Source organism: Ovis canadensis, chromosome 24 (assembly GCF_042477335.2).
Source record: "Ovis canadensis isolate MfBH-ARS-UI-01 breed Bighorn chromosome 24, ARS-UI_OviCan_v2, whole genome shotgun sequence".
NCBI lineage: Eukaryota > Metazoa > Chordata > Mammalia > Artiodactyla > Bovidae > Ovis > Ovis canadensis.
In genome coordinates, this window is record NC_091268.1 from 13,297,645 (window position 1) to 13,305,392 (window position 7,748).

Consider the following 7,748-nt stretch of genomic DNA (forward strand, 5'->3'; position numbering starts at 1 on the left):
CTACAGTAACTGGGGCATGGGGACACTGACCCAGTGAAGGGGCTCTGATGGATCCAGCTTTGTGCACTACGTTCTGCACGCTCCATGAGAGCACAAGAGTTCAGTCTTCATCCTGATGAGTGCAGCTTCGTGCACTGCATCCTGCATGCTCCATGGCACCACAAGTGTTCAGTCTTCATCCTGATGGATGCAGCTTTGTGCACTGTGTTATGCATGCTACCTGGCACGACAAGAGCTCAGTCTTCATCCTTTCACACTCAACAATCACACTCACCTCCTATCCAATGATAGCAGGCAGGCAAGTGCTTTATGGAGTAGAACTGTTTTTTTTTTTTTTTTTTTTTTTTAACAAGTTGAAGATCCTGCCTGACATTAAAGTGCCCTTTTGTTTGAGTCATCACTCTTTCTGTGGGGTTAGCATCCTAAGGTGGTGGTATGAGCAATGACAATAAGTTCTGAAAGCTGCAATAATTAGAAAACTTGAAACAATCATTCCTTTAATTTACCCTTTGGAGGTTCAGTGACTAATTTCTTTGTAACCTAGTTAAGTATTGAAATACCAATATAATACTGAGGGCCAAAGAATTGATGCTTTTGAACTGTGGTACTGGAGAAGACTATTGAGAGTCACTTGGACTGCAAGGAGATCCAACCAGTCCATTCTGAAGGAGATCAGCCCTGCGATTTCTTTGGAGGGAATGATGCTAAAGCTGAAACTCCAGTACTTCGGCCACCTCAGGCGAAGAGTTGACTCATTGGAAAAGACTGATGCTGGGAGGGATTGGGGACAGGAAAGGGGACTACAGAGGATGAGATTGTTGGATGGCATCAGGGACTCGATGGACGCGAGTCTGAGTGAACTCCTGGAGTTGGTGATGGACAGGGAGGCCTGGCGTGCTGCGATTCATGGGGTCGCAAAGAGTTGGACAAGACTGAGCAACTGAACTGAACTAAACCATTGCCATTATGATATAATAAAAATGAGCAGCTATTTATGCAAAATTATTGGAAATTAGTAAGAAATTTTATATATAAATATGTATATTTTATGAATTTATGAAGTAGTTTCAGGTCTCACGTATACTAATATACAATGCACAAGGAAGAAAACAACCACTGTGATATGAGAGAAACAGTGGAGAGTGCCTTGTGCCTTGCCTCTAGGTGGCGGGTCATAGGGTGGACAGGATGACCTCATTGCAGACCATGAGGAGAAGGAAGTTTAACAGACAGATGAATCCACTTTTGGCAGAGACAAGTAATGCTAGAGTGTGAGTATCTGTGCAGGCAAAATTAAGCAAGGACTCCGATCACACAAAAACTTATCTATGACTTTAGGACCACAGAAGAGTAATCAGAAAAGTAAGAGATTGCATGAAGAAAACCTCCCATGCACACCACTGTCAGTAGCAGGCCACATGCCCACCAGTCCATGATGGTTGATAAGTACAAGAGCTTACAGATGGCCACATAGCAGACATAGGTTATCACACTAAGCAGGATAATCTCAGTATCTCTGAGTAAATGTTCTGAAAAGATTTGGGTCATGAATCCTTTGAATATGATGGTGTTTTTCTTTCCCATTTATTCAGACTATAATCAATATAGGGGTATTCACAGAGGAATCCGTTCAGTTCAGTTCAGTCACTCAGTCGTGTCCGACTCTTTGTGACCCCATGAATTGCAGCATGCCAGGCCTCCCTGTCCATCACCACCTCCTGGAGTTCACTCAGACTCTTGTTCTTCGAGTCAGTGATGCCATCCAGCAATCACATCCTCTGTCGTCCCCTTCTCCTTCTGCCCCCATTCCCTCCTAGGATCAAAGTCTTTTCCAATGAGTCAACTCTCCACATGAGGTGGCCAAAGTACTGGACTTTCAGCTTTAGCATCAGTCCTTCCAAAGAAATCGCAGGGCTGATCTCCTTCAGAATGGACTGCTTGGATATCCTTGCAGTCCAAGGGACTCTCAAGAGTCTTCTCCAACACCACAGTTCAAAAGCATCAATTCTTCACTCTCAGCCTTCTCCACAGTCCAACTCTCACATCCATACATGACCACAGGAAAAACCATGGCCTTGACTAGATAGACCTTAGTCAGCAAAGTAACGTCTCTTGCAGAGGAATAGTAAGCTTTAAAAAAAAAAAAAGACAGAGAGAGAGAGATAAAGAGAGGGAAATGGGCCAGGGAAAAGTACATGGGGAACTCCTATAATGGTCTGGCAGTGATGGTGACCACCATGAGCACATTTCTGACAACAGAGATGATGTAGATGACCTAAAACACAACAAAGGTGATTTTCTGAATCTTTGGAATCTGTGTGAGTCCCAGGAGAACAAATGGTGTCATGCTGTTCTTATTCTCCATGTATTTCATGTTCTGATTATTTATATTACTTGAATTTATTAAACTTCCTTACTCTTGCTGTTTTTATTACTCAGTTGCTAAGTCATGTCAAGCCCTTTGCTAGCTCATAGAATTCAGCCTGGCAGGCTCCCTTATCCTTCTCTGTCTACCAGAGTTTGTTCCAAGTCGCGTCCACTGAGTCAGTGATGCCATTTAACCATCTCATTCTCTGCCGCCTGCTTTCTTTCCCTCTTGCTTTTGATCTTTCCCAGCACCATGGTCTTTTCCAATGAGTTGGCTCTTTGTATCAGATGACCAAAGTATTGGAGCTTCAGCATTAATCCTTCGAATGAATATTTGGGGTTGATTTCATTTAGAATTGACCAGTTTGATCTTCTTTGCGGTCCTAGGGACTCTCAAGAGTCTTCTCCAGCACCACAATTTGAAGGCATCAGTTCTTTGGTGCTTGCCTTTTTTATGGTCCAGCTCTTACATCTGTACATGACTATTGGGAGAACAATCATTTTAACTATCGGATCATTGTTCGCAAAATGATATCTCTGCTTTTTAATATGCTTTCTAGGTTTGCCAGAGCTTTCCTTTCAAGGAGTAACTGCCATATATATATATATATATATATATATATATATATATATATATATATATATATAATTTTTATTTTTACTTTATTTTACTTTATAATACTGTATTGGTTTTGCCACACATTGACATGACTCCACCACGGGTGTACATGCATTCCCAAACATGAACCCCCCTCACACCTCCCTCCCCATAACATCTCTCTGGGTCAACACCATGCACCAGCCCCAAGCATGCTGTATCCTGCATCGGACATAGACTGGCGAAGAGCTAACACCTATCCTACTCAAACTCTTCCAGAAAATTGCAGAGGAAGGTAAACTTCCAAACTCATTCTATGAGGCCACCATCACCCTAATACCAAAACCTGACAAAGATGTCACAACAAAAGAAAACTACAGGCCAATATCACTGATGAACATAGATGCAAAAATCCTCAACAAAATTCTAGCAATCAGAATCCAGCAACACACTAAAAAGATCATACACCATGACCAAGTGGGCTTTATCCCAGAGTAACTGTCTTTTAAATCCATGGCTACAGTCATCATCTGAAGTTATTATGGAGCCCAAGACAACAAAATCTGTCACTGCTTCAAATTTCTCCCCTTCTATTTGCCATTAAATGCTGGAACCAGATGTCATGGTCTTAGGTTTTAAAATGTTAATTATTCAAGTCAGTATTTTTACTCTCTTCTTTCACCCTGATCAAGAGGCTCTTTAATTTCTCTCCAATTTCTGCCATTAGAGTGGTATCATCTACATATCTGAGGTTATTGATATTTTCCTGCCATTTTTTATTCCAATTTGTGATTCATCCATCCTGGCATTTGATATACACTGTGCAGAAGTTAAATAAGCAAGGTGACAATACACAACGTTATCATAATCCTTTTCCAATCTTAAATCAAGCTCAAACAATACTATGTTCGTACTTCATGATGTACACTGTGTAGAAGTTAAATAAGCAAGGTGACAATACACAACGTTGTCATAATCCTTTTCCAATCTTAAATCAAGCTCAAACAATACTATGTTCGTACTTCCAAATTTCAAATAGAATGTGGTATTGAATCTTTGAAACTGTTTTGACTTTGACCTTTCTCTCAGACATAGCTTTCCTTCTCCAATTCCACTACGGAACATGGGCCATCAGATGGTTCTGAAAGTTGTTAAAAGCAACTTGTGAGTAAGTATATGTGTTTGAGAGTCAGAAAGATCAAACTAGAATCCTGATTCTTACAGTTGAAATTTATTTTGCCTAGGATATTTGGTACTTTAAAGTTTTGCTGTCTCATCTATAAAGAGAAAATAATATATACTTAGCAGTTTTTATAATAATTGAATGAGGAAATATATGAACATAACCATCACTGTGATGTAAGTATATACGGATGTTTTATCTATTTTTGTGACTGTGTATACATTTAGAAAGTGAATTAACAGTTGATTAGTAAGGCAGAGAAATATTTAGCTGTACATTAAGTTCAGGAAGAGTCATCTCTAATTTTACTTTTAGTGAGGACAATCAGAGTCATATCATCCTTAGTGGTTCATCATAGCAAAGTGCTTCACATTCATGCCTGGACTAAACAGTTGTTGATCTATTTATTTAATAATTATATTGATGCACCTACTTTATATTTGAATTTTGTTTTCATTCTTATTATTAGTTGTGATTGATTACTAAAGGAGTTGTCTCATTGTAAAAGCCTGATTTTGGAACAGGAAAACTGGGTCCTTCCATTTTCTTAATTTCAATGAGCCTAAAATTTATTTCAAAGAATGTTGATGGTATTTATCAAGTATTTTTTTAAAAGATTTGGGATAAGCATTAAATGCTCTATTTTAAAAGTATTGAAACAATGATTGTATAGAAAGATAATGATTATTAATAAGATTTAGAATTATGGAAAAGCTTGCTTCAATATTAAACTAACTTTTTTCCTAATTTATTCATTTTTTAATTGAATAATAATTACAATGTTGTGTTGTTTTCTGCCCTACATCAGCATGGATCGAACATTGTTATATACATGTCCCCTCCCTCATGAGCCTCCGTCCCATCTCCTACCCCATCCCACTCATCTAGGTTGTCACACAGCCCTGGTTTGATCTTAATGAGAGTTGAGAGTATTCAGAAACAATGCCATCTTCAAACTGACTTCTTCTTGAATATGAAAGATATGCCACACTTGGAAAGAGACAATTCAGATAATTCAGTATCAAGGCAGTAGTCAAAAAGCAAGTTTTGTTTTGTTTTTAAAAGTCTTACTATTTCCTTTTAGCCCAAAGCCTCAAAATGTTTCTATTCAAAATTTAGAATTTGAGCTTGGAATGGATTAAGTTGAACCACTGTAGAGGCATGGTCTTCTTTAGAGAGCTCTGGTTCTGTAATCAAAAGGCAAAAAGTGTGGTGGAAACACATTCAAATGGATCATTCAACCCATGATGACTCTTGCTCTGGAGATTCACACACAGACACACACACACACAGACACACACACACACAATTTTCGCCTTGCATTACATGAATATTTAAAGAAATTGCTACAAGGCTAAAGGAGTTTGTCTTATAGCTGCAACATTCTTTCCCAGGGATTAATTATTTTCTTTGATAGAAAAGTTTGGTCTTAAAAACGGGTTTTCTGAAGAGACACTTTTGAAAAACTCTTAAATTTGAGTGGGGAATTGTATTAAGGTATTGTCTCATAAATATATTCTTACATTGTGTACAATGTAAGATTGTATTTGTAAGATTGTTCATGCCTGAGCATCTAAGATTCTATTTGAATATGTGTTTCTGTGTTTCTAAGAAAGCTAAATTCATATGAATATTAAATTAACACAAAACTAATTGCAGTTTTTATTTGCCCGTTGATATTGGAATGAATTCTTAAATACTGTTATGTTTTACATCATTTTAAGATACATTTTTCACTTTAATTTTTTGTTGTTAATAACATTATTTGCTGTTTATGTTTATTTTATTTTTTTCTTTTTTTTAAATTTTAATATCTTGAATTCTTACATGCGTTCCCAAACATGAACCCCCCTCCCACCTCCCTCCCCATAACATCTCTCTGGGTCATCCCCATGCACCAGCCCCAAGCATGCTGCATCCTGCGTCAATATTTTAGACTATGGAAATTATGTTTGACAAAAGCAAATTAGAGTGATTTTCTTATTTGAGTTTAAAATGGGTCACAAAGCAGCTGAGGCAACTTGCAATATCAACAACACAATTGGCCCAGGAACTGCTAAGGAACAGACAGTGCAGTGGTGGATCAAGAAGCTTCTGAAAGGAGAGAAGGCCCTTGAAGACGAGGAGCACCATGGCTGGCTATTGAAAGTTGACAATGACCAACTGAGAGGATCATCGAGCTGATCTCTTACAGCTAACTACACAAGAAGCTGCCAAACAACTCAGCATCAACCATTCTATCTTCATTGGGCATTTGAACCAAATTGGAACAGTGAAAAAGCTCTATCTGTGGGAGGCTCATGAGCTAAGCACAGATCAAAAACAAACCATAGTTTTGAAGTGCTGTCATTTATTCTATGAAACAATAAACCATTTCTCAGTCAGATTGTGATGTGCAAGGAAAAGTGGATATTATGACAACCAGCAACGACCAGCTCAGTGGCTGGACCCGCAAGAGGCTCCAAAGTACTTCCCAGAACCAAATTTGCACCAGAAAAAAAGGTAGTGGCCACTGTTTGGTGGTCTGATACCAGTCTGATCGATTACAGCTTTCTGAATCCTGGCAAAACCATTACATCTGAGAGATATGCTCAGCAAATCTATGAGATACACAGAAAATTGCAACTTTCTAGCAGCACTCGTCAACAGAATGGGTCCAGTCTTTCTCCATGACAACCGATGCTTCTAAAGTTGAATGAATTGGGCTATGAAGTTTTGTCCCATCCGCCATATTCCCCTGACCTCTTGTCATCCTACTACCACTTCTTCAAGCATCTCAACAACTTTTTTCAGGAAAAATGCTTCCACAAGACGGAGACAGAAAATGTTTTCCAAGAATTTCTTGAAGTACAAAATTTTACTCTAAAGGGTCAAACAAATTTATTTCTCATTGGCAAAAATGTGTCGATTAACGATTCTTATTTTGATTAATGAAGACATGTTTGAACCTAGTTATAATGATTAAAAATTAATGGTCTGAAACCTCAATTACATTTGCACCAACCTAATAACAAGGTGGCATAATTACATTGTGAGGCTTCTCAAAAATCCACCAGCCAATGCAAGAGACACGAGACGTGGATTTGATCCTTGGGTCAGAAGATCACCTGAAGTAGGGAATGACATCTGCTCCTGTAAATTTCTCCTGAAATTTACATTTCTCCATGTAAATTTAATGGAGAAAAAAGCTTGGCTGAATATAGTCCATGGGGTTGATAAGAAGCAGACATGACTGAGCCCATACACACACACAATTCCAGTGTGGGAATGACTGATGTAGTTTTGTTATTCAATTATGTCAGAGAAAGAACTTTGTTTTTTTCTCAATAACAAATATTTTATAGAAAAATTACTATTGATTACTTGAGAGCCAGATCAGTAAGGGCATACAATTAATGGGAGCCATTTTAAAGTACTTGACTCTGAAAATAATCATCAGTGGGTTATAGAAGTAGACAGAAATTCTAGGAAGCTCCCAATTAGTTATCTCTGGGACTCAAAGCTTGGTTGGTATGGAATGCTAGGCAGTATTATAAAGGTGGAAAAAAAATAAAAAATAAAAAAACACAGGAAGAGATTTCCAGTTGTTCTATGTGCTTG

At 38.2% G+C, this 7,748-nt stretch overlaps 1 pseudogene; it reads right to left on the reverse strand.

The window, feature by feature from the left end:
- Window positions 1–1,054: 1,054 nt before the first annotated feature.
- Window positions 1,055–1,584, reverse strand: LOC138429687 (olfactory receptor 4C46-like; annotated as a pseudogene).
- Window positions 1,585–7,748: the final 6,164 nt, after the last annotated feature.